This window comes from Hyla sarda, chromosome 4, assembly GCF_029499605.1.
Source record: "Hyla sarda isolate aHylSar1 chromosome 4, aHylSar1.hap1, whole genome shotgun sequence".
Classification (NCBI taxonomy): domain Eukaryota; kingdom Metazoa; phylum Chordata; class Amphibia; order Anura; family Hylidae; genus Hyla; species Hyla sarda.
This window is the reverse complement of record NC_079192.1, coordinates 239,494,819-239,521,080: the sequence shown is the minus strand read 5'-3', so window position 1 is coordinate 239,521,080 and position 26,262 is coordinate 239,494,819. Positions and strand designations below refer to the sequence as shown.

At 46.6% G+C, this 26,262-nt stretch overlaps 1 long non-coding RNA gene across 1 annotated transcript in view; it reads left to right on the top strand.

The window, feature by feature from the left end:
- LOC130369081 (uncharacterized) overlaps nucleotides 1-7,251 on the top strand; it is a 95,245-nt gene extending 87,994 nt beyond the window's left edge. Inside the window, exon 3 of the long non-coding RNA XR_008892662.1 lies at nucleotides 7,167-7,251. This is a non-coding gene — a long non-coding RNA (uncharacterized LOC130369081). The remainder of the gene's footprint in view (nucleotides 1-7,166) is intronic.
- The last annotated feature ends 19,011 nt before the right edge of the window (nucleotides 7,252-26,262 follow it).

Here is a 26,262-nt window from a genome sequence, read left to right as displayed (position 1 = left end):
TGTGAGTCGCCTGGATTACACCATGAACGACGTCATTCCACTCCTACATTTCCTACAACAAATGATTGAAACCATGGCTGGTCACGGCAATGGAGACGTTGCGCCTACATCTCCATGCTACATGGGCCCTGTGGGGGCTGAACTGGAGTAGGAGGATGATGAGGGGCAGAGCGGAGCACAGTTTAGGTTGGATGAGATGGCCGGTGTTTCTAGTCTTCCGACAGGAGAGGAGGAGCAGGAGCAGCCAAAGGAGCTGGAGGGTTATGAGGAAGTTGAGACAGAGGACCCAGACACACCGTGGCAGTATGCAGTGGAGATGGAGGCAGGTTGTCCCTCCGAGTCACTGGCGCAAATGGCGCGATGCATGCTCAGTTGCTTGCGTAGTGACCCCCGAATTGTCAAAATTCGTCAGCGGGATGACTTCTGGATCTCCACCTTAGTAGACCCTCGCTACCATGCCAAAATGTGGGCCTTTTTTACACCCACTGAGAGGGAGGACAAACTGACCTACTACAGAGAGTTTCTATGTAGTCAGTTGGCTGATGCCTATCGGCCACATGGTCCATCCACTCGCAGGTCTGACTCGGGGGGCCTTCTGCGCTCACCTTCCACTGCCATGGCTGCTGGGGAGGGGAGGGGTGGCAGGAGCAGTACTAGCTCAATCAGTAGCAGCCTGAGTCTACAGTCGCTGATGAGTAGCTTTCTTCACCTGCATAGTGAAGCAACTCATCAGCAGCAGGTAGACCTGGAGCAGGACCTGAACCAGAAGATGGTGGCATACCTTGACATGGCCATGCCAACAACTATTGAAGATCTGCTGGACTTCTGGGCAGCCAAACTTGATTTATGGCCACAACTAGCAGAGTTTGCCCTGGAAAAGCTGTCCTGCCCGGCCAGTAGTGTGCCATCAGAGCGGGTGTTTAGTGCGGCCGGGGCCATAGTCACCCCAAGGCGAACTCGTCTGTCCACTAAAAATGTGGAGAGACTGACATTTGTCAAGATGAATCAGGAATGGATCAGCCAGGATTTCCAGCCACCAATGCCAGATGGCTTGGAGTAGATTGACCATGCTCCTACAACAAAAATTTCTCAATTATGGTTGGTTATGAAACCCTCTGGGGCAGACCTGGGCATTGTATGGCCCGCTTGCCATATACGGCCCTTTGATTGGCTCTGACCGGCCCCCGCTGACTGCGGGAACAATGCTGCCTAATCTGGGGGACATCTATGCTGCCTAATCTGGGGGACATCTGTGCTGTTTAATCTGGGGGACAACTATGCTCCTAATCTGGGGGACAACTATGCTCCTAATCTGGGGGACATCTATGCTGCCTAATCTGGGGGACAACTATGCTCCTAATCTGGGGGACATCTATGCTGCCTAATCTAGGGGACAAGTATGCTCCTAATCTGGGGGACATCTATGCTGCCTAATCTGGGGAACATCTATGCTGCCTAATCTGTGGGACATCTATGCTGCCTAATCTGGGGGACATCTATGCTGCTAAACTGGGGGACATCTATGCTGCCTAATCTGGGGGACAACTATGCTCCTAATCTGGGGGACATCTATGCTGCCTAATCTAGGGGACAAGTATGCTCCTAATCTGGGGGACATCTATGCTGCCTAATCTGGGGAACATCTATGCTGCCTAATCTGTGGGACATCTATGCTGCCTAATCTGGGGGACATCTATGCTGCTTAATCTGGGGGACATCTATGCTGCCTAATCTGGGGGACAACTATGCTCCTAATCTGGGGGACAGCTATGCTCCTAATCTGGGGGACATCTATAATGCCTAATCTGGGGGACAAGTATGCTCCTAATCTGGGGGACAACTATGCTCCTAATCTGGGGGACATCTATGCTGCCTAATCTGGGGGACAACTATGCTCCTAATATGGGGGAAACTGATGCTTCTGGCCTTGGGCGAATGATTACTCCAGAATCATTCTGTCTTTCAAGAACTACTTGCCTCCCTGGCGCCTCCCTCAGGCCTTGGGCCTATAATTTTTTGAAGTTTAGCAGTAGCTAAATACATGCTTAAAGGGGTATTCCGCCCCTAGGATAGGGGATAAGATGTTAGATCGCCACGGTCCCGCTGCTGGGGACCCCGGGGATCGCTGCTGCGGCACCCCGCTATCATTACAGCACAGAGCGAGTTCGCTCTGTGCGTAATGACGGGCGATACAGGGGCCGGAGCAGCGTGACGTCATGGCTCCGCCCCTCATGACATCACGGCCCGTCCCCTTAATGCAAGTCTATGGCACGCCCCCTTCCCGTAGACTTGTATTGACGGGGTGGGCCTTGACGACACGAGGGGCGGAGCCGTGACGTAACGATGCTCTGGCCCCTGTATTGCCCGTCATTACGTGCAGAGCGATCTCGCTCTGCACAGTAATGATAGCGGGGTGCTGCAGCAGCGATCCCCGGGGTCCCCAGCAGCGGGAGCCCGGCGATCTGACATCTTATCCCCCATCCTTTGGATAGGGGATAATATGTCTAGGGGCGGAATACCCCTTTAATGCAAATGTCAACTTTGATCTTTAAATGTAAGGGGTTATGAAACCCTCTTGGGTACTGCGAATGACTGCTCCAGAATCATTCTGTGTCTTTCAGGAACTACTTGCCTCCCTGGCACCTCAGGCCTTGGGCCTATCATTTTTTGAAGTTTAGCAGTAGCTAAATACATGCTTAATGCAAATGTCAACATTGATCTTTAAATGTAAGGGATTATGAAACCCTCTTGGGTACTGCGAATGACTGCTCCAGAATCATTCTGTGTCTTTCAGGAACTACTTGCCTCCCTGGCGCCTCAGGCCTTGGGCCTATAATTTTTTGAAGTTTAGCAGTAGCTAAATACATGCTTAATGCAAATGTCAACATTGATCTTTAAATGTAAGGGGTTATGAAACCCTCTTGGGTACTGCGAATGACTGCTCTAGAATCATTCTGTGTCTTTCAGGAACTACTTGCCTCCCCGGTGCCTCAGGCCTTGGGGCTATAATTTTTTGAAGTTTAGCAGTAGCTAAATACATGCTTAATGCAAATTTCAACAATGATCGTTAAATTCTCGGCGCTCTGCCAGGGCCTTCTCCTACCCCGCCGGGGCAGATCCGAGGACCTCACTAAACCATCCAATTGTTAGTAGAGACATGCGGTGTGTACAAGGGGCAGGGACTTAATGAACCCTAGCTTATGACCCGCACTTAGTTGTGATTCTTCTTTCCTGGCAAAAATTATCCCTATCGCCAACGGGAGCCGGGTGCAGAAGGGGCTTAATCATCATCAGAAGAAGAGAGTTGCAGGTTGCCCTTGAGTCAGCAAGGCGGTAGCACGGTTGGCAGTCAGCATGGTGTGGCAGTAGTGGAAATTCAGGAGACAAACGTGCCCGGGGGAGACCACCTGCTTCAAGGCAGCTTAACTTTCAGAGAGGTAGTGGGTTACCCGCACCTGTCGGTGAAAGATAGAGACACGCTTATCCGTTCAGTGGAGCGCTAGTGCGGCCCAGACATCTGAGGCCATAACACACCTGTTATTGCTCGATCTCGCAATTGATTGTGCAATGTAAGGGGTTATTAAAGCCTCTTGGGTACTGCTGAGGTCTACTCCTGACTGTTCCTGGTGCAATGTATGGGGTAATTAAACACTCTTGGGTAATGTTATTTTTAAATTTACTGATAATTTTATCAGTATTAAAATTGAATTTAGCAGAATGCTAACCGTTACACAACAGAACGCTTGTTGCGTGTGATTTTTTAATGAAAATAAAAAATAAAAAAAATACGGTGAGGGATTAACTCTACTTAATCATTTTTGGCGAAAAAACTCCTTTGGTGATCTCATCTTTTGGAGACAGATGCGCTTACACACATATGTCATTTTTTTTTTATTTCAAACATTGAGTGGTTTATTATTTTTGAGAAGAAAGTCTTTGGGTGGTCCACCATCCTGCATTATAGAGTCTTTTGAACTGTTGGATATGCGCTTGTTTTTACGCAAAGGTATAACTTTTTTTTTTTAATTATACAATTTTGTTGATTTTGGGGGGGATTGTGAAGCCCTGTGTGTACTGGTGCATCAGCCAACTCCAGGCTGTGAACTTTAGCCAATATATGGGTTACTGATGCCGCTGTTGGGCCTGGGTCTGGTCATTTCAAATTTTCTCATAGGTAGCACCGGCTATCCAAATTCTTTTTCAAAAATGTCTAAAATTGTGGTGTTTTTTGGGGGGGATTGTGAAGCCCTGGTGTGTACTTGTGAATCAAGCAACTCCAGGCTGTGTCATTCAGGCAATATATGGGTTACTGATGCCGCTGTTGGGCCTGGGTCTGGTAATTTCATATTTTCTCATAGGTAGCACCCGCTATCCAAAATCTTTTAAAAAAATTTCTAAAATTGTGGTGTTTTTGGGGGGAATTGTGAAGCCCTGGTGTGTACTCGTGCATCAAGCAACTCCAGGCTGTGTCATTCAGGCAATATATGGGTTACTGATGCCGCTGTTGGGCCTGGGTCTGGGAATTTCAAATTTTCTCATAGGTAGCACCCGCTATCCAAAATCTTCGGTTTACATTTCTTAATTCATCTTTTAAACTTAGGGATTGTGACGGCCTAGTGCCTACTCATGCTGCTGGCAACTCCGGGCTGTGCCAATCATCCACTATATGGTCCCTCATGCTGCCAACACCTCCATGCTGTGTCATTCAGCCACTATATGGTCTCCTCATGCTGACAAGCTGTCCATACTGTGTCATTCAGCCACTATATGGTGTCCTCATGCTTCGTCCAAGCTGTGTCATTCAGCCACTATATGGTGTACTCATGCTGCCAACACCTCCACGCTGTGTCATTCAGCCACTATATGGTGTCCTCATGCTGACAACACCTCCACGCTGTGTCATTCAGCCACTATATGGTGTCCTCATGCTGCCAACACCTCCACACTGTGCCATTCAGCCACTATATGGTCTCCTCATGCTGACAACCTGTCCATGCTGTGTCATTCCGCCACTATATGGTGTCCTCATGCTTCAGCTTCATCCAAGCTGTGTCATTCAGCCACTACAGTGACCCCCCGACCTACAATGGCCCCGACATATGATCAAATCGACATACGATGGCCTCTCAGAGGCCATCGCATGTCGATGTCAGCATCGACATACAATGCTTTTTTATGTCGGGGCCATCGCATTAAGTGCTATCCGGCAGCGCAAAATGCTTAAGCTGCTGCCGGATAGCAGCTTAATGTTCCCTGTGTGGTGCGGTAAGTATTACTTACCCCTCCACAATGCTCCGGGGTGCCCTCCGGGTCCAGCGCTGGTCTTCCGGTGTCTTCTCGGCCCTCTCCGATGACGTCAATACGCTGCTGCGCACGTCATCCAATAGGAATGGCATACGCAGCGGCGTAATGACGTCGCTACGCAGGCCCAGTAAGGCCTTGCGGAAGACAGCAGAGAACCGGAGAAGACAGTGGAGGACTGGAGAAGACAGCGGAGGCCCGGGGTCACCATCGGGAGCAGCGGGGACATCATCACGAGCGACGGGGACAGGTGAGTACGGCTTCCTAAACTTTACATTGCACGAATCCCTCAGCATACGATGGATTCGACAAACGATGGCTCGTTTGGAACGAATTCCCATCGTATGTTGAGGGACCACTGTATATGGTGTCCTCATGCTGCCAAGACCTCCACGCTGTGTCATTCAGCCACTATATGGTCTCCTCATGCTGCCAACACATCCACGCTGTGTCAGTCAGCCACTATATGGTGTCCTCATGCTGCCAACACCTCCACGCTGTGTCATTCAGCCACTATATGGTGTCCTCATGCTTCAACTTCATCCAAGCTGTGTCATTCAGCCACTATATGGTGTCCTCATGCTGCCAACACCTCCACGCTGTGCCATTCAGCCAGTATATGGTGTCCTCATGCTGCGAACACCTCCACACTGTGTCATTCAGCCACTATATGGTCTCCTCATGCTGCCAACACATCCACGTTGTGTCAGTCAGCCACTATATGGTGTCCTCATGCTGCCAACACCTCCACGCTGTGCCATTCAGCCAGTATATGGTGTTCTCATGCTGCCGACACATCCACGCTGTGCCATTCAGCCACTATATGGTCTCCTCATGCTGACAACCTGTCCATGCTGTGTCATTCAGCCACTATATGGTGTCCTCATGCTGCCAACACCTCCATGCTGTGCCATTCAGCCACTATATGGTCTCCTCATGCTGCCAACACCTTCACGCTGTGTCATTCAGTCACTATATGGTCTCCTGACACTGATGCCACCACCAGGCTCTGTAATTGTGCTGCTGTGCGGCAGTGATTCTAAAAGCGAGGCCGGTAATCTGCATGTTATTCTGAATAACAGTATTATTTCACTAACCCAGCACACTCCATATGCGTTTTAGGACCCAGCAAAGTGTTCTACACCCCTATAGAGGCTGTATGTAGGCTAGAAATAGCCTTTTTTAATATAGATTCGCTGCGAAAAAATTCTAAACGAAACAAACTTTTTCAAAAAAAATTTGAATTCGAATTTTTGAAAAGTTCGCTCATCTCTAAACATAACCTATCAGGAAAGGTTAAAGGACCTTAACATGTATAGCTTAGAAGAAAGACGAGACAGAGGGGATATAATAGAAACTGTTAAATAGGGTCCTGACTTCAGTATCTGAGGAAAGAGATTTAGGGATAATTATTTCAGAAGACTTAAAGGTAGGCAGGCAATGTAATAGAGCAGCAGGAAATGTTAGCAGAATGCTTGGATGTAGAGGGAGAGGTATAAGCAGTAGAAAGAGGGAAGAGAACACTGGTGAGACCTCACTTGGAGTATTGTGCACAGTACTGGAGACTATGGGGGACATTTCTAATTTCCTTTGGTAAGCGAGTTCCGTAGGCATTTTTTTTTTTTTTTTTTGCTTTGGGTTTGCTTATGTGTGACATATTTATCATACTATCACTGGGGGTTGATAAATTTTGCTCACACAAGCAAAAACCAATAAAAAATCACTTTGGAATATCATTTTCTTAGTACACATAAGCAAAAAAAAAATGTATGTGTTTTTATTACTTTTTTTTTTTTACCACTTTTTTCCCCCTAAATGTACTAACCCATTTTTGGTTTGTTTGTTTGTTTTTCTTTTCATTTCAGATCCGTCTATCCTGTGGGCTACTAAATTTGGTGAACTACGATGACCAGCTTTTTTTTCTGCTTAATATTAACAACATTTTGTAACTGGCTTGTGGCTTTATGGCTTGTGTGGGAGTGTTTTTTGGAATAAAAGTTTTTTAAATGTGTTATTTTTTTATTTATTTACTTTACAGGCTTAGTAGTGGAAGCCGTCCATTACTAAGCTGGGACTTAGCGTTAGCCCCAAAAACAGCTAGCACTAACCCCCGATTATTGCCCCAGTACTCACCACCACAGGGGTGTTGGGAAGAGCTGGTACCAACAGGCCCAGAGCATCAAAAATGGTGCCCCTGGGCCTAGGCGGTAACAGTCTGGCATTATTTAGGCTGAGGAGGGCCAGTAACAATGGTCCTCGCCCACCCTGGTAACGTTAGGCTGTTGCTGTTTGGTTGGTATCTAGCTGAGAATAAAAATACAGGGAACAGCCTGAAGTTACCAGGGTGGGCGAGGACCATTGTTACTGGCCCTCCTAAGCCTAAATAATGCCAGCCTGTTACCGCCAAGGCCCAGAACCGCCATATATGACACTCCAGGCCTGTTGGTAACGGCTCTTCCTGGCACCACTGTGGCGGTGGGAACCAGGGTAATAATTGGGGGTTAGCGCTAGCTGTTTTTGGTGCTAACGCTAAGTCCTGGCTTAGTAATGGATTCTATCTATAAGACAGCTTACACTACTAAGCCTGTAAAAGAAATAAAAAAAAACACATGTTTAAAAACATAACATTTCCCACCCGCACCACATGACTACAACTCCAAGCATGCCCTTACAGTAAGGACATAATGGGAGTTGTAGTCATGCCGCAGGGCTGGGGTGAGATGTGCAAGTGGGTGACAAGCTTGTCACCTGCTCCCACTGCATGACTACAACTCCCAGCATGCCCTTACAGTAAGGACATGCTGGGAGTTGTAGTAATGAGGTGCAGGCGGGTGACAAGCTTGTCATCCGCCCGCCCATCTAACAGACTCCTCCCCCCCCCCCTGTCGCACAACTACAATTTCCAGCATGTCCTTACAGTAAGGACGTGCTGGGATTTGTAGTCATGCGGCGCGGGCGGGTGAAAAGCTTGTCATCCGCCTGCCCATCTAACACACCCTCCTTTTGCCCCACAACTACAAATCCAGGCATGTCCTTACAATAAGGACATGGTGGGAGTTGTAGTAGTGTTGCATGGGTGGGAGATGTGCGGGCGGGTGACAAGCTTGTCACCCTCCTGTACATTTCCTGCCCGCTTGTCCCACTGTGCCTGTGAAAATGAAAGTAAAAAAACTTGCACAAAAAGTCTCACGTGCGACTTTTTGTGCGACTTTTTGAAAATGCTGTCATAGACAAGTTTGTAAGCCAAATCTGACCTTACTTACACTTGCAACTTTTTTAAGGGGGTTTGCGACTTTTATTTGCTTATGTGCGACTTTCGCAATGATAAATCCTGGACCACTACAAAGTAAAAAAAATTGCTTAGGTAGGGCAGATTGGTATTTTTTGCTTACCCACAAAAGTCACAGAAAAAATTGGTTAGGTGCACATGCAACTTTCTGTGCGACTTTTGTAAGCAAAAAAAGCTGCTTAAATCCCTGGATAAATTTCCCTCCATATCTCCAGAAGGATATAGATATTCTAGAGAGAGTTCAGAGAAGAGCTAATAAACTAGTACATGGATTGCAGGATAAAACTTACCATAAAAGATTAACTCCATCAGGACGAAGGGCGTACGTGTACGCCCCTCGCCGGTCCCGGTGTTTAAAACGCCGTGACCCCGCATCACACTGGGTCGATCCCGGCTGCTAGTCTTAGCCGGGACCCTGGGCTAATAGTGTGCGGCACCGATCGTTGTGCCGTGCGCTACTAACCCTTCAGACGCGGTGATCAAAGTTGACCGCCGCGTCTGAAAGTGAAAGTGAGCGCTTCCCGGCAGCTCAGTCGGGCTGATCGGGACATCGCGATAAAATCGCAATATTCCGATCAGCTAGGACGCAAGCTGAGACCCCCTTACCTTGCTCCGTCACGTCCGATCTGCGTTTGATTGCTCCAAGCCAGAGCTACAGGCTTGAGCAATCGAGCCCATATCTCGCTGATCCATGCAAAGCTATGGCTTTGCAGGGATCAGTATAAGAGATCAGTGTGTGCAGTGTCCTAGCCCCCTATGGGAGCTATAGTACTGAAAAAAAAAAAAAAGTTAACAAAGGTCATTCAACCCCTTCCCTAAGAAAAGTTTGAATCACCCCCCTATTCCCATAAAAGAAAACTGTGTAAATAAAAATAAACATATGTGGTATCACTGCATGCGGAAATGTCCGTACTATAAAAATATATCATTAATTAAACCGAAAAAAAATTCCAAAGTGCAAAATAGCGTATTTTTGGTCACTTTTTATATCATGAAAAAATTAATAAAAAGCAATCAAAAAGTCCGATCAATACAAAAATGGTACCGCTAAAAACTTCAGAACACGGCGCGAAAAATGAGTCCTCATAACGGCCCTTGCGCGGAAAAACTAAAAAAGTTATAGGGGTTAGGGGTTAAAAAACTTACATGTAGTTATGATTTTTTTTCCAAAGTATGACAATATCCAACCTATATAAGTAGGGTATTCTTTTAACAGTATAGACCTACAGAATAAAGATAAGGTGTTATTTTTACCCAAAAATGCACTGCCTAGAAACAGAAGCCCCCAAAAGTTTCAAAATGACATTTTTTCTTCAATTTTGTCGCACAATTAATTTTTTTCCATTTCGCCATGGATTTTTTGGGTAAAATGACTAATGTCACTGCAAAGTAGAATTGATGGGGCAAAAAATAAGCCATCATATGATATTTGATGATTTGAGATGATTTTTAGAATGAGGAAAAAATGAAAATGGAAAAACCCTGCGTCCTTAAGGGGTTAAAGGACCTTAACATGTATAGCTTGGAAGAAAGAAGAGACAGAGGGGATATGATAAAAACGTTTTAATACATAAAGTCAAAGGCCGACATTTATCATCGTCTTTAGACAGTTTTTTGTATGTACAAAAGGCGCAAAAAAGGCGCAAGCAGGGTTTATTTGTGCCTTTTTTGTGCCTCTTGGTTTACACATTTCTGCTGATTTAGAGTTGCAATCCACTGATTTTGCCAATACACATGATATAGAAGGGTTTTATGAACTGCGCCTTTTTGTGAAAAGGCACAAAGCCACTGAAAAGTCTCGAAAACCAGCCCAGACTTAGCTTAGCTTTTTGTTGTATGTGAAGAGAGAAATTTCAGGAAGTATTACTTTACTGAGAGAGTAGTGGATGCATGGAACAGCCTTCCTGCAGAAGTGGTTGCTGCAAATACGAGTAAAAGTCCGCACAGTGAACATTACCACAGTGTGAATGGGTCTTCCGCGAGACCCGTTCACACTGTGGAATTTCAGCTGCGGAATTGTTCCGCTCAAAGAAAGAACATGTTCATTCTTTGCGCGGAAGTCCGCGAGCACTGCATAGCCGTCAATGGTGATGGCACAGTGCAGCGCGGTCCTGCTGCCGGCTGACAATCTGAATCTCCACTCGCTGAATTCTGCGAGCGGAGATTCCTTTCATACTCTGTAGTGTGAACATACCCTAAGCATGCATGCGATAAGCATAAAGCAATCCTTCATATAAAGCATAAGGCTATCCTTCATCTCAAGATAGGGCCAGGGACTATTGATAGGATTCAGATTATTGGGCAGACTAGATGGGCCAAATGGTTCTTATCTGCCGACACATTCTATGTTCCTACATAAAGGTATCAACAAGATAAAGCAGGAGAGTATATAAAAAAAAAAGAAATTACCACAAGAGAACATAGTTTTGCATTAGAGGGGCATATATCTGAACGTATGTATCAAAATTTACCACTAACTTAACCCCTTAACCCCTTAAGGACGCAGGACGTAAATGTACGTCCTGGTGAGGTGGTACTTAACACACCAGGACGTACATTTACGTCCTAAGCATAACCGCGGGCATCGGAGCGATGCCCGTGTCATGCGCGGCTGATCCCGGCTGCTGATCGCAGCCAGGGACCCGCTGGCAATGGCCGATGCCCACGATCTCGCGGGCGTCCGCCATTAACCCCTCAGGTGCCGGGATCAATACAGATCCCGGCATCTGCGGCAGTTCGCGATTTAAATGAACGATCGGATCGCCCGCAGCGCTGCTGCGGGGATCCGATCATTCATAACGCCGCACGGAGGTCCCCTCTCCTTCCTCCGTGCGGCTCCCGGCGTCTCCTGCTCTGGTCTGTGATCGAGCAGACCAGAGCAGGAGATGACCGATAATACTGATCTGTTCTATGTCCTATACATAGAACAGATCAGTATTAGCAATCATGGTATTGCTATGAATAGTCCCCTATGGGGACTATTCAAGTGTAAAAAAAAATGTAAAAAAATGTAAAAGTAAAAGTAAAAAAAAGTGAAAAATCCCCTCCCCCAATAAAAAAGTAAAACGTCCGTTTTTTCCTATTTTACCCCCAAAAAGCGTAAAAAACATTTTTTATAGACATATTTGGTATCGCCGCGTGCGTAAATGTCCGAACTATAAAAATAAAATGTTAATGATCCCGTACGGTGAACGGCGTGAACGAAAAAAAATTAAAAAAGTCCAAAATTCCTACTTTTTTAATACATTTTATTAAAAAAAAATTATAAAAAGTGTATTAAAAGTTTTTTATATGCAAATGTGGTATCAAAAAAAAAGTACAGATCATAGCGCAAAAAATGATGCCCGTGTCATGCGCGGCTGATCCCGGCTGCTGATCGCAGCCAGGGACCCGCTGGCAATGGCCGATGCCCGCGATCTCGCGGGCGTCCGCCATTAACCCCTCAGGTGCCGGGATCAATACAGATCCCGGCATCTGCGGCAGTTCGCGATTTAAATGAACGATCGGATCACCCGCAGCGCTGCTGCGGGGATCCGATCATTCATAACGCCGCACGGAGGTCCCCTCTCCTTCCTCCGTGCGGCTCCCGGCGTCTCCTGCTCTGGTCTGTGATCGAGCAGACCAGAGCAGGAGATGACCGATAATACTGATCTGTTCTATGTCCTATACATAGAACAGATCAGTATTAGCAATCATGGTATTGCTATGAATAGTCCCCTATGGGGACTATTCAAGTGTAAAAAAAAATGTAAAAAAATGTAAAAGTAAAAGTAAAAAAAAGTGAAAAATCCCCTCCCCCAATAAAAAAGTAAAACGTCCGTTTTTTCCTATTTTACCCCCAAAAAGCGTAAAAAACATTTTTTATAGACATATTTGGTATCGCCGCGTGCGTAAATGTCCGAATTATAAAAATAAAATGTTAATGATCCCGTACGGTGAACGGCGTGAACGAAAAAAAATTAAAAAAGTCCAAAATTCCTACTTTTTTAATACATTTTATTAAAAAAAAAATTATAAAAAGTGTATTAAAAGTTTTTTATATGCAAATGTGGTATCAAAAAAAAGTACAGATCATAGCGCAAAAAATGAGCCCCCATACCGCCACTTATACGGAAAAATAAAAAAGTTAGAGGTCATCAAAATAAAGGGATTATAAACGTACTAATTTGGTTAAAAAGTTTGTGATTTTTTTTAAGCGCAACAATAATATAAAAGTATATAATAATGGGTATCATTTTAATCGTATTGACCCTAAGAATAAAGAACACATGTCATTTTTACCATAAATTGTACGGCGTGAAAACAAAACCTTCCAAAATTAGCAAAATTGCGTTTTTCGTTTTAATTTACCCACAAAAGTGTTTTTTGGTTGCGCCATACATTTTATGATATAATGAGTGATGTCATTACAAAGGACAACTGGTCACGCAAAAAATAAGCCCTCATACTAGTCTGTGGATGAAAATATAAAAGAGTTATGATTTTTAGAAGGTGAGGAGGAAAAAACGAAAACGTAAAAATTAAATTGTCTGAGTCCTTAAGGCCAAAATGGGCTGAGTCCTTAAGGGGTTAAGGACCAAGGACGTACAGGTACGTCCTTGGTCCTGCTCCCGTGATATAAGGCGGGGTTACACGGTAACCCCGCATCATATCACGGCGGGCCCGGCGTCATAGTGAAGCCGGAACCCGCCGCTAATAGCGCGCAGCGCCGATGCGCGGCTAAAAGTGAAAGTAAAAGCTGCCGGTTAACTCAGTGGGCTGTTCGGGATAGCCTCGGTGAAATCGTGGCATCCCGAACAGCTTACAGGACAGGGGGAGGGCCCCTACCTGCCTCCTCGCTGTCCGGTCGCCGAATGACTGCTCAGTGCCTGAGATCCAGGCATGAGCAGTCAAGCGGCAGAATCATCGATCACTGGTTTCCTATGAGAAACCAGTGATCAATGATAAAGATCAGTGTGTGCAGTGTTATAGGTCCCTATGGGAGCTATAACACTGCAAAAAAAAAGGGAAAAAAAAGTGAATGCATATCATTTAACCCCTCTCCTATTAAAAGTTTGAATCACCCCCCTTTTCCCATAAAAAAAAAAAACACAGTGTAAATAAAAATAAAAATAAACATATATGGTATTACCGCGTGCGTAAATTTCCGAATTATAAAAATATATTGTTAATTAAACCGCTCCGTCAATGGCGTACGCGCAAAAAAATTCCAAAAAAGTCCAAAATAGTGCATCAATAAGTCCTATCAATGCAAAAATGGTACCGTTAAAAACTTCAGATCACTGCGCAAAAAATGAGCCCTCATACCGCCCCATACACGGAAAAATAAAAAAGTTATAGGGGTCAGAAGATGACAATTTTAACCCCTTAAGGACCGGGGGGTTTCCGTTTTTGCATTTTCGTTTTTTGCTCCTTGCCTTTGAAAAATCATAACTCTTTCAATTTTGCACCTAAAAATCCATATGATGGCTTATTTTTTGCGCCACCAATTCTACTTTGTAATGACGTCAGTCATTTTGCCCAAAAATCTAGGGTGAAACGGAAAGAAAATCATTGTGCGACAAAATTGAAGAAAAAAAAACGCAGTTTTGTAAATTTTGGGGGCTTCCGTTTCTACGTAGTACATTTCTCTGTAAAAATAACACCTTATCTTTATTCTGTAGGTCCATACAATTAAAATGATACCCTACTTATATAGGTTTGATTTTGTCGGACTTCTGGAAAAAATCATAACTACATGCAGGAAAATTAATATGTTTAAAATTGTCATCTTCTGACCCCTATAACTTTTTTATTTTTCCGTGTATGGGGCGTTATGAGGGCTAATTTTTTGCACCGTGATCTGAAGTTTTTAACGGTACCATTTTTGCATTAATAGGACTTATTGATCGCTTTTTATTTATTTTTAAATTATATAAAAAGTGACCAAAAATGCACTATTTTGGACTTTGGAATTTTTTTGCGCGCACGCCATTGACCGAGCGGTTTAATTAATGATATATTTTTATAACTCGGACATTTACGCACGCGGTGATACCATATATTTTTATTTTTATTTACACTGTTTTGTTTTGTTTTTTCATTGGAAAAGGGGGGTGATTCAAACTTTTAATAGGGGAGGAGTTAAATGATCTTTATTCACTTTTTTTTTTCACTTTTTTTTTGCAGTGTTATAGGTCCCATAGGGACCTATAACACTGCACACACTGATCTTCTATGTTGATCACTGGTTTCTCATAAGAAACCAGTGATCAACGATTCTGCCGCATGACTGCTCATGCCTGGATCTCAGGCACTGAGCAGTCATTCGGCGATCGGACAGCGAGGAGGCAGGTAGGGGCCCTCCCGCTGTCCTGTCAGCTGTTCGGGATGCCGCGATTAGCAGCGGCTATCCCGAACAGCCCGACTGAGCTAGCCGGCCACTTTCGGTTTCGCTTTTAGCCGCGCGGCTCAGCTCTGAGCGCACGGCTAAAGGGTTAATAGCGCGCGGAGCCGCGATCAGCGCTGCGCGCTATTAGAGGCGGGTCCCGGCTTCACTATGATGCCGGGCCCGCCGTGATATGACGGGGGTTTACTGTGTAACCACGCGTTATATCAGGAGAGCAGGACCAAGGACGTACCTGTACGCCCTTGGTCCTTAAGGGGTTAAACGTATAAATTTTCCTGCATGTAGTTAGGATTTTTTCCAGAAGTACGACAAAATCAAACCTATATAAGTAGGGTATCATTTTAATCGTATGGACCTACAGAATAAAGATAAGGTGTAATTTTTACCGAAAAATGTACTACGTAGAAATGGAAGCCCCAAAAGTTACAAAATGGCGTGTTTTTTTTTCAATTTTGTCGCACAATGATTTTTTTTTCCGTTTCACCTTAGATTTTTGGGCAAAGTGACTGACGTCATTACAAAGTAGAATTGGTGGCGCAAAAATAAGCAATCATATGGATTTTTAGGTGCAAAATTGAAAGAGTTATGATTTTTTAAAGGCAAGGAGCAAAAAACGAAAATGCTGAAACGGAAAAACCACCGGTCCTTAAGGGATTAAAGTACAGCATACCATGAATAAACATTCTCAGAGTTATTAGCACATAAATTGAGACAGGCCAGAGTTGAACAATTGTCATTGTCAGATTCATAATCTTTTTATATGTTGTACATTTTGACAAAACATTAACCTTTCTAATATACTTTATAAGAAAATTTTATTTCCTTTTTATAGAAATCATGGCTTATAAAATCATGGCTTTGTCCAAGCTGAAGCACAGACATGGACAAAGTCCAGTGAGTGAGGGTGGGCTAGAACTCCTCTGTGTTCTCTCCCATCTGATAGTACTCCTCTGTACTCTCTCCTGTCTGATAGTACTCCTCTGTGTTCTCTCGTATCTGATAGTACTCCTCTGTGCTCAACTCCTCTGTGCTCTCTCCTGTCTGATAGCACTCCTCTGTGCTCTCTCCTGTCTGATAGGACTCCTCTGTGCTCTCTCCTGTCTGATAGAACTCCTCTGTGCTCTCTCCTGTCTGATAGCACTCCTCTGTGCTCTCTCCTGTCTGATAGCACTCCTCTGTGCTCTCTCTCCTGTCTGATAGCACTCCTCTGTGCTCTCTCTCCTGTCTGATAGCACTCTCTTTGCTCTCTCTCCTGTCTGACAGTACTACTCTGTGCTCTCTCCTGTCTGATAGTTCTACTCTGTGCTCTCTCTCCTGTCTGATAGTACGCCACTCTGTGCTCTCTCCTGTCTGATAGTACTACTCTGTGCTCTCTCTCCTGTCTGATAGTACTACTCTGTGCTCTCTCTCCTGTCTGATAGTACTACTCTGTGCTCTGTCTCCTGTCTGATAGGACTTCTCTGTGCTCTCTCCTGTCTGATAGCACTCCTCTGTGCTCTGTTCTGTCTGATAGCACTCCTCTGTGCTCTCTCCTGTCTGATAGCTCTCCTCTGTGCTCTCTCCTGTCTGATAGCACTCATCTGTACTCTCTCCTGTCTGATAGTACTCCTCAGTGCACTCTCCTGTCTGATAGTTCTCCTCTGTGTTCTCTCCTGTCTGATAGCACTCCTCTGTGCTCTCTCCTGTCTGATAGGACTCCTCTGTGCTCTCTCCTGTCTGATAGGGCTTCTCTGTGCTCTCTCCTGTCTGATAGCACTCCTCTGTGCTCTCTCCTGTCTGATAGGACTCCTCTGTTCTCTCTCCTGTCTGATAGCCCTCCTCTGTGCTCTCTCCTGTCTGATAGCACTCCTCTGTGCTCTCTCCTGTCTGATAGCACTCCTCTGTGCTCTCTCCTGTCTGATAGCACTCCTCTGTGCTCTCTCCTGTCTGATAGCACTCCTCTGTGCTCTCTCTCCTGTCTGATAGCACTCCTCTTTGCTCTCTCTCCTGTCTGACAGTACTACTCTGTGCTCTCTCCTGTCTGATAGTTCTACTCTGTGCTCTCTCTCCTGTCTGATAGTACACCACTCTGTGCTCTCTCTCCTGTCTGATAGTACTACTCTGTGCTCTCTCTCCTGTCTGATAGTACTACTCTGTGCTCTCTCTCCTGTCTGATAGTACTACTCTGTGCTCTCTCTCCTGTCTGATAGGACTTCTCTGTGCTCTCTCCTGTCTGATAGCACTCCCCTGTGCTCTCTCCTGTCTGATAGCACTCCTCTGTGCTCTGTTCTGTCTGGTAGCACTCCTCTGTGCTTTCTTCTGTCTGATAGCTCTCCTCTGTGCTCTCTCCTGTTTGATAGCACTCATCTGTACTCTCTCCTGTCTGATAGTACTCCTCAGTGCACTCTCCTGTCTGATAGTTCTCCTCTGTGTTCTCTCCTGTCTAATAGCACTCCTCTGTGCTCTCTCCTGTCTGATAGGACTCCTCTGTGCTCTCTCCTGTCTGATAGCACTCCTCTGTGTTCTCTTCTGTCTGATAGCACTCATCTGTGTTCTCTTCTGTCCTAGCAGACCCTCATCCTCAATCTCACTTACTGGACTTTGTCCATGCCTGTGCTTCAGCTTAGACAAAGCCATTATTTTATAAGCCATGATTTTTATAAAAACAAAATAGCATTTTCTAATGAAGTATATTAGAAAGGTTAATGTTTTGCCAAGAAGTACAACATATAAAAAAATGTTGTATCTTACAGTGCCCATTTAAGGAGTTAATGCATTTTTTCTGTCCCACATTATAATAATGTACCATTCTTTATTAATACACTTTTCAGTGCCCCAACATCATAATAATGCCCCTTCTGTGTCCTGAAGTAATATTAACGTCTCCGTCTTTGCATCAAGTAATATTATTGCCCCCTTATGTGCCCTCACATTATAATAATGCCCCTTTCTGTGCTCATACATGATTATAATGCCCATTATGTGCCCTGAAGTAATATCAATGCCTTTTTCTGTGTCCCAAATAATTATAATACCCCTTCTGTGCTCTCTCCTGTCTGATAGCACTCATCTGTACTCTCTCCTGTCTGATAGTACTCCTCAGTGCACTCTCCTGTCTGATAGTTCTCCTCTGTGTTCTCTCCTGTCTGATAGCACTCCTCTGTGCTCTCTCCTGTCTGATAGGACTCCTCTGTGCTCTCTCCTGTCTGATAGGGCTTCTCTGTGCTCTCTCCTGTCTGATAGCACTCCTCTGTGCTCTCTCCTGTCTGATAGGACTCCTCTGTTCTCTCTCCTGTCTGATAGCCCTCCTCTGTGCTCTCTCCTGTCTGATAGCACTCCTCTGTGCTCTCTCCTGTCTGATAGCACTCCTCTGTGCTCTCTCCTGTCTGATAGCACTCCTCTGTGCTCTCTCCTGTCTGATAGCACTCCTCTGTGCTCTCTCTCCTGTCTGATAGCACTCCTCTTTGCTCTCTCTCCTGTCTGACAGTACTACTCTGTGCTCTCTCCTGTCTGATAGTTCTACTCTGTGCTCTCTCTCCTGTCTGATAGTACACCACTCTGTGCTCTCTCTCCTGTCTGATAGTACTACTCTGTGCTCTCTCTCCTGTCTGATAGTACTACTCTGTGCTCTCTCTCCTGTCTGATAGTACTACTCTGTGCTCTCTCTCCTGTCTGATAGGACTTCTCTGTGCTCTCTCCTGTCTGATAGCACTCCCCTGTGCTCTCTCCTGTCTGATAGCACTCCTCTGTGCTCTGTTCTGTCTGATAGCACTCCTCTGTGCTTTCTTCTGTCTGATAGCTCTCCTCTGTGCTCTCTCCTGTTTGATAGCACTCATCTGTACTCTCTCCTGTCTGATAGTACTCCTCAGTGCACTCTCCTGTCTGATAGTTCTCCTCTGTGTTCTCTCCTGTCTAATAGCACTCCTCTGTGCTCTCTCCTGTCTGATAGGACTCCTCTGTGCTCTCTCCTGTCTGATAGCACTCATCTGTGTTCTCTTCTGTCCTAGCAGACCCTCATCCTCAATCTCACTTACTGGACTTTGTCCATGCCTGTGCTTCAGCTTAGACAAAGCCATTATTTTATAAGCCATGATTTTTATAAAAACAAAATAGCATTTTCTAATGAAGTATATTAGAAAGGTTAATGTTTTGCCAAGAAGTACAACATATAAAAAAATGTTGTATCTTACAGTGCCCATTTAAGGAGTTAATGCATTTTTTCTGTCCCACATTATAATAATGTACCATTCTTTATTAATACACTTTTCAGTGCCCCAACATCATAATAATGCCCCTTCTGTGTCCTGAAGTAATATTGACGTCTCCTTCTTTGCATCAAGTAATATTATTGCCCCCTTATGTGCCCTCACATTATAATAATGCCCCTTTCTGTGCTCATACATGATTATAATGCCCATTATGTGCCCTGAAGTAATATCAATGCCTTTTTCTGTGTCCCAAATAATTATAATACCCCTTCTGTGCCCCCAACATTATAATAATGCCCATTGTTTATTCAGTGCCCTAAGTAATACTCATGCCTTTTTCTGTGGCACATGATGTAATAATACCTTCTTCTGTGCCCCCAAGTAATAATAAAGCTCCTTTCTGTGCCCCATGTTATTACAATTAAATCATCTATGTGTGTGTGAAACAACGGGTGGTGGTGGCCCTGATTGCCTACCTGCCTTGCCACTTGGTAATATTATTAGAGCTGAGCAAACTTTTGAAAAATTCAATTCAGCAGATTTGCCAAATTTTCCGAAAAATTTTGTTTCGGGTCGAATTAATTTGCGCCAAATCTGTATTAAAAACGGCTATTTCTGGCCTACAGAGAGCCTCAATAGGGGTGTAGAACAGATTGTGAGTGTGCTATGTTAGTGAAATAATACTGTTATTCAGTATGACATGCAGATTACAGGCATTGCTATTAGAATCACTGCTGCAGTGTGTTGATGTGGCAGCAAGGAGACCATATGGGGACCAAATTTAAGAGGATAAAGAGATTTTTTTCATGTCATTTTCATTTAATTTAATTTTTGAGTACACGTTCTGGTGAACATCGAGCTAGCGGTCCTCCACCAGGCAAGATACCACCTATTCCAGCCCCTGCCTCGCAGCGCTGACTATGAAAGTGTGAATGTTTCATTTAATCAGTTATGGTTCATTGTTATCGCTCCAAGCTGTTCCATTGGTTCTTGTGATAATTCCACAGGTAATATGATGTCGACGACCATAGGATCTCAGTCTTGAAAAGATTACTTCGATTTTTTTTTTTCTTTTTCTTTTTACATTTTAAATTTAAGATTTATATTAGATTCCAAAGTTTAATGTCCCGGTGTTTACTTAGAACTAATACTGTATGACTACAAAAAACAATCTAACAAGTAGTCACATGGTGGCACAATGACAGAACCTAAAGGTGGCAGCAGCATGAGGAGACCATAATCTGGCAGAATGACAGTCTGGAATTGGAATTTAAGGTAATGTCCCAGGCCCAGCAGCATCACTAAACCATATAGTTGCTGAATGACGCAGCCTGGAGCAGGCGGCAGCATGAGTAGACACTAGGGCTTCACAATCCCTAAGATTAAAAGATTAATCTTGAAGTTTAAATTAAATATTTATGGTAGCAAGTGCTACCAATAAAATGTTTTAGGCCCAGGCCAAGGCCCAGCAGCATCAGTAAACCATATGTTGGCTGAATGAGACAGCCTGGAGATGGCAAAAGCATGAGGAGACCATATAGTGTCTGAATGGCACAGCCTGGAGTTGGCAGACACATGAGGAGACCATTGAAATTTAACATTTTGAAATTGAAATTTAGGATTTTGAAATTGAAATTTTAGCTAACACTACCAAGTTTTAGTGTCCCGGGCCCCGGCATGTGGGTGCAAAGGACCAAATTTAACAAGGAGTCCCATGTCACGTGGAGGTATAATGACAGAGCCTGGAGGTGGGATCAGTATGAGGAAACCATATAGTGGCTGAATGACACAGCCTGGAGTTGGCAGAAGCATGAGGAGACGATTGAAATATAAGCTTTTGAACTTGAAATTTAAAATTTTGAACTTGAAATTTTAGTTAACACTCCCAAGTTTTAGTGTCCTGGGCCCCGGTGTGTGGGTACTAAGGACCAAATCTAACAAGGTGTCACATGGCAGCACAATGACAGAGCCTGAAGGTGGCATCAGTATGAGGAGACCATATTGTGGCTGAAGGGCAAAGCCCGGAGGTGGCTGAAGCATGAGTAGAACATATAGTGGCTGAATGGCACAGCCTGGAGTTGGCAGAAGCATGAGGAGACCATTGAAATTTAAGATTTTGAAGCTGAAATTTAAGATTTTGAAATGGGTGACTATGGCCTCCATCGCACTAAACACCCGCTCTGATGACGCACTACTGGCCGGGCAGGACAGCTTTTCCAGGGCAAACTTTGCTAGTTGTGGCCACAAATCAAGTTTGGCTGCCCAGAAGTCCAGCGGATCTTCAGGGTGTGTTGGCATGGGCATGTCAAGGTATGCTGCCACCTGTTGGTTTAGGTCCAGGTCTAACTGCTGATGATAAGTTGCTTCACTATACGGGTGAAGAAAGGTACTCATCAGCCACTGTAGACTCAGGGTGCTGCTGATGTAGCTGGTACTGCACTTGCCCCCCCCACCCCTCCCCAGCAGCCATGGCAGTGGAAGGTGAGCGCAGGGGACCCCCGATTCAGACCTATGAGAGAATAGACGATGGCGCCGATAGGCATTGGCCAACTGACTACATAGGATGCCTCTGTAGTAGGTCAGTTTGTCTTCCCTCTAAGTGGGTGTAAAAGAGGCCCCTATTTTGTGGCATTGGCGAGGGTCTAATTAGATGGAGAGCCAGAAGTCATCCCACTGCCAAATGACAATTTTGCTGTAACTACGCAAGCAAGTGAGTGTTACGCTGAGCGCTCCGGGTCCCTGCTCCTCCCCGAAGCGCTCGCGGCATTTCTCTCCCTGCAGCGCCCCGGTCAGACCCGCTGACCGGGAGCGCTGCACTGACATTGCTGGCGGGGATGCGATTCGCATAGCGGGACGCGCCCGCTCGCGAATCGCATCCCAAGTCACTTACCTGTCCCGGTCCCCGGCTGTCATGCTCTGGCGCGCGCGGCTCCGCTCTCTAGGGCGCGCGCGCGCCAGCTCTCTGAGATTTAAAGGGCCAGTGCACCAATGATGGTGCCTGGCCCAATCTTCCTGATTAGTTTCCACCTGTGCACTCCCTACTTATACCTCACTTCCCCTGCACTCCCTTTCCGGATCTTGTTGCCTTAGTGCCTAGAGAAAGCGTTTACTGTGTTTGTCCATACTGTGTACTTGACCTCCTGCTATTGCCATATTGACTACGATTCTTGCTGCCTGCCCTGACCTTCTGCTACGTCCGACCTTGCTCTTGTCTACTCCCTTGTACCGCGCCTATCTTCAGCAGTCAGAGAGGTTGAGCCGTTGCTAGTGGATACGACCTGGTTGCTACCGCCGCTGCAAGACCATCCCGCTTTGCGGCGGGCTCTGGTGAAAACCAGTAGCAGCTTAGAACCGGTCCACTAGCACGGTCCACGCCTATCCCTCTCTGGCACAGAGGATCCACCTCCAGCCTGCCAAATCGTGACAGTAGATCCGGCCATGGATCCCGCTGAGGTTCCCCTGCCAGTTGTCTCTGACCTCACTACGCTGGTCGCCCAGCAAGCCCGACAGATCGCCCAACAAGATCACCAGCTGTCGTACTTGACCACCATGACACAGCAACTTCAGTCGCAGCTACAGCAGCTTCAGTCACAGCTACAGCAATTTCAGTCACAGCTACAGCAGCAACAACCATCTCCTCCGCCGGCTCCTGCACCTCTTCCGCAGCGAGTGGCCACTCCTAGCCTCCGCTTGTCCCTGCCGGACAAATTTGATGGGGACTCTAGACTCTGCCGAGGTTTCCTGTCACAATGTTCCCTACATTTGGAGATGTTGTCGGACCAATTTCCTACTGAACGGTCGAAGGTGGCTTTCATGGTTAGTCTCCTGTCTGGAAAGGCTTTGGCTTGGGCCACACCGCTCTGGGACTGCGATGACCCTGTCACCGCCACTGTACACTCCTTCTTCTCTGAGGTTCGCAGTGTCTTCGAGGAACCAGCCCGAGCTTCTTCTGCCGAGACTGCCCTGCTGAACCTGGTCCAGGGTAATTCTTCAGTAGGCGAGTACGCCATCCGATTTCGTACTCTCGCTTCCGAATTATCTTGGAACAACGAGGCTCTCTGCGCGACCTTTAAAAAAGGCCTATCCAGAAACATCAAAGATGTGCTGGCCGCACGAGAGATTCCTGCCAATCTGCATGAACTTATCCATTTGGCCACCCGCATTGACATGCGTTTTTCGGAAAGACACCAGGAACTCCGCCAGGAAAAAGACCTTAATCCCTGGGCACCTCTCTCACGGTATCCCTTGCAATCTACCCCTGTGCCTCCCGCCGAGGAGCCTATGCAAGTAGATCGGTCTCGCCTGACTATTGAAGAGAGGTCTCGCCGTAGGGATAAGAATCTATGTCTGTACTGCGCTAGTACCGAACATTTCTTGGTGGATTGCAGGATTCGTCCTCCTCGTCTGGAAAATGCACGCACGCAACCTGCTCATGTGGGTCTGGCGTCTCTGGGTACGGAGTCTGCTTCTCCATGTCTCACTGTGCCCGTACGGATTTCTCCTTCTGCCGACTCCTCCTTCTCTGCCGTGGCCGTCTTGGACTCTGGTTCCTCTGGAAATTTTATTCTGGCCTCTTTGCTTGATAGGTACTGCATCCCGGTGATCCGTCTCATCAAGCCGCTCTACATTGCTTCAGTCAACGGAGTCAAGTTGAACTGCACTGTGCGTTTTCGCACAGTGCCTCTGCTTATGAGCATTGGACCACATCTCGAAAAGATTGAATTCTTGGTTCTGCCCGGCTGCACATCTGAAGTCCTTCTCGGTCTGCCATGGCTCCAGCACCATTCTCCCACCCTTGACTGGACCACCGGGGAGATCGAGAATTGGGGTCCTGCTTGCCGCAAGAAATGCCTCACGTCTGCTCCCAGCCCCGTTTGTCGGGCCTCAGTGTCCCCTCCCGTGCCTGGTCTCCCCAAGGCCTATCAGGACTGTGCCAAGCCTCACCCTCTGCCCTCCCTCCCCATTCCCACTCCTTCTGACCGGTCTGCCCAGGACTTCACTGTCCCCCAGAAGGAGACTCTACAATCGCTCCCAATGTCCTCGTCCCAGGTGGAGCGACATCCCGACAAAAAGAGGGGGAGACCTAAGGGGGGGGGTACTGTTACGCTGAGCGCTCCGGGTCCCTGCTCCTCCCCGAAGCGCTCGCGGCATTTCTCTCCCTGCAGCGCCCCGGTCAGACCCGCTGACCGGGAGCGCTGCACTGACATTGCTGGCAGGGATGCGATTCGCATAGCGGGACGCGCCCGCTCGCGAATCGCATCCCAAGTCACTTACCTGTCCCGGTCCCCGGCTGTCATGCTCTGGCGCGCGCGGCTCCGCTCTCTAGGGCGCGCGCGCGCCAGCTCTCTGAGATTTAAAGGGCCAGTGCACCAATGATGGTGCCTGGCCCAATCTTCCTGATTAGTTTCCACCTGTGCACTCCCTACTTATACCTCACTTCCCCTGCACTCCCTTTCCGGATCTTGTTGCCTTAGTGCCTAGAGAAAGCGTTTACTGTGTTTGTCCATACTGTGTACTTGACCTCCTGCTATTGCCATATTGACTACGATTCTTGCTGCCTGCCCCGACCTTCTGCTACGTCCGACCTTGCTCTTGTCTACTCCCTTGTACCGCGCCTATCTTCAGCAGTCAGAGAGGTTGAGCCGTTGCTAGTGGATACGACCTGGTTGCTACCGCCGCTGCAAGACCATCCCGCTTTGCGGCGGGCTCTGGTGAAAACCAGTAGCAGCTTAGAACCGGTCCACTAGCACGGTCCACGCCTATCCCTCTCTGGCACAGAGGATCCACCTCCAGCCTGCCGAATCGTGACAGTGAGCATGCATTGTGGCATTTGTGAAAGTGACTCGGAGGGACTCCCTTCCTTCATCTCTACTGCATACTGCCACGGTGTGTCTGGGTCCTCTGTCTCGCCTTCCTCACAACCCTCTAGCTCCTCTGGCTGCTCCTGCTTCTCCTCTCCTGTCATATAACTAGAAAAACCGACCCATTTGGCGAAAACCTAAACTGTGCTCCACTGTGCCCCTCCCCCTCATCTTCCTCCAGTTCAGGCCCCACAGGGCTCATGTGGCCGTGAGATGTAGGCGCCACGTCTAAAGTGCCCTGACCAGCCATCGTTTCCAACACATGTTGCAAGAAATGAAGCAGTGAAATTACGTCGTTCATCCCGCAATCCTGATGACTTACTAATAATGTGGCTTCCTCAAAGGGCCTGAGCAAATGGCAGGTGTCACGGATGAGCTGCCACTAGTTAACATTAAAGTTACAGAGTACCCCTATCTGCTTGGATCATCAAGAAATCGGTGATGGCTTTTCTCTGTTCGTACAGTCCGTCCAACATGTGGAGGGTGGAATTCCAATGTGTGGCAACATCACAAATCAAACTATGTTGGGGGATACCATTCTGAAGCTGCAGCTCAAGGAGGGTGTGCTTTGCAGTGTACGAGTGGCTGAAGCACATGCAGTTTCCTTCCCATTGTTAGGATGTCTTGCAAATGGGGGGAACACTTCAGTAACCTCTTCACAACCAGATTGAACACGTGTACCATGCAGGGCGCATGGCTCAGCCTTCCCAGTCGCAGCGCATGCAAGATGTTCTCCCCGTTGTTAGTCACCATGGTACCCATTTCAAGTTTTCGTGGCGTAAGCCATGCTCCGATTTTTTTACTTTTAGCAGTTCCTCCCGTGTGACTTCGTTCGTCAAGGCAAACCATGTGAAGAACAGCATGACACCGCCGTGCCCTGCACACATGGTATGCTGAAGGGCCACTGAGACTTGTCTGGGCAGTGGAGACTGAGGACACGGTGGAGGATGAGGAGACAGAGTCGCACACTGTCACAAGACCAACAACCGGAGAGCGTGAGGAGGAAGCGGCATGACCTGTCCAAGTTGGTGTTGTGGCTGTGCAGGAACCACATTCACCCAGTGAGCTGTAAAAGACATGCATTGTCCCTGACCATAGTTACAGTTCCAGATGTCGGCGCTGCCATGCACTTTGGTACACACCGACAGGCTCAATGTGAAACTCCTCCGGATGCTTGATGAAAAACTGCCACACCACCGAGTAGCTGATTTTCCAACTAACAGTCCACACTAATTG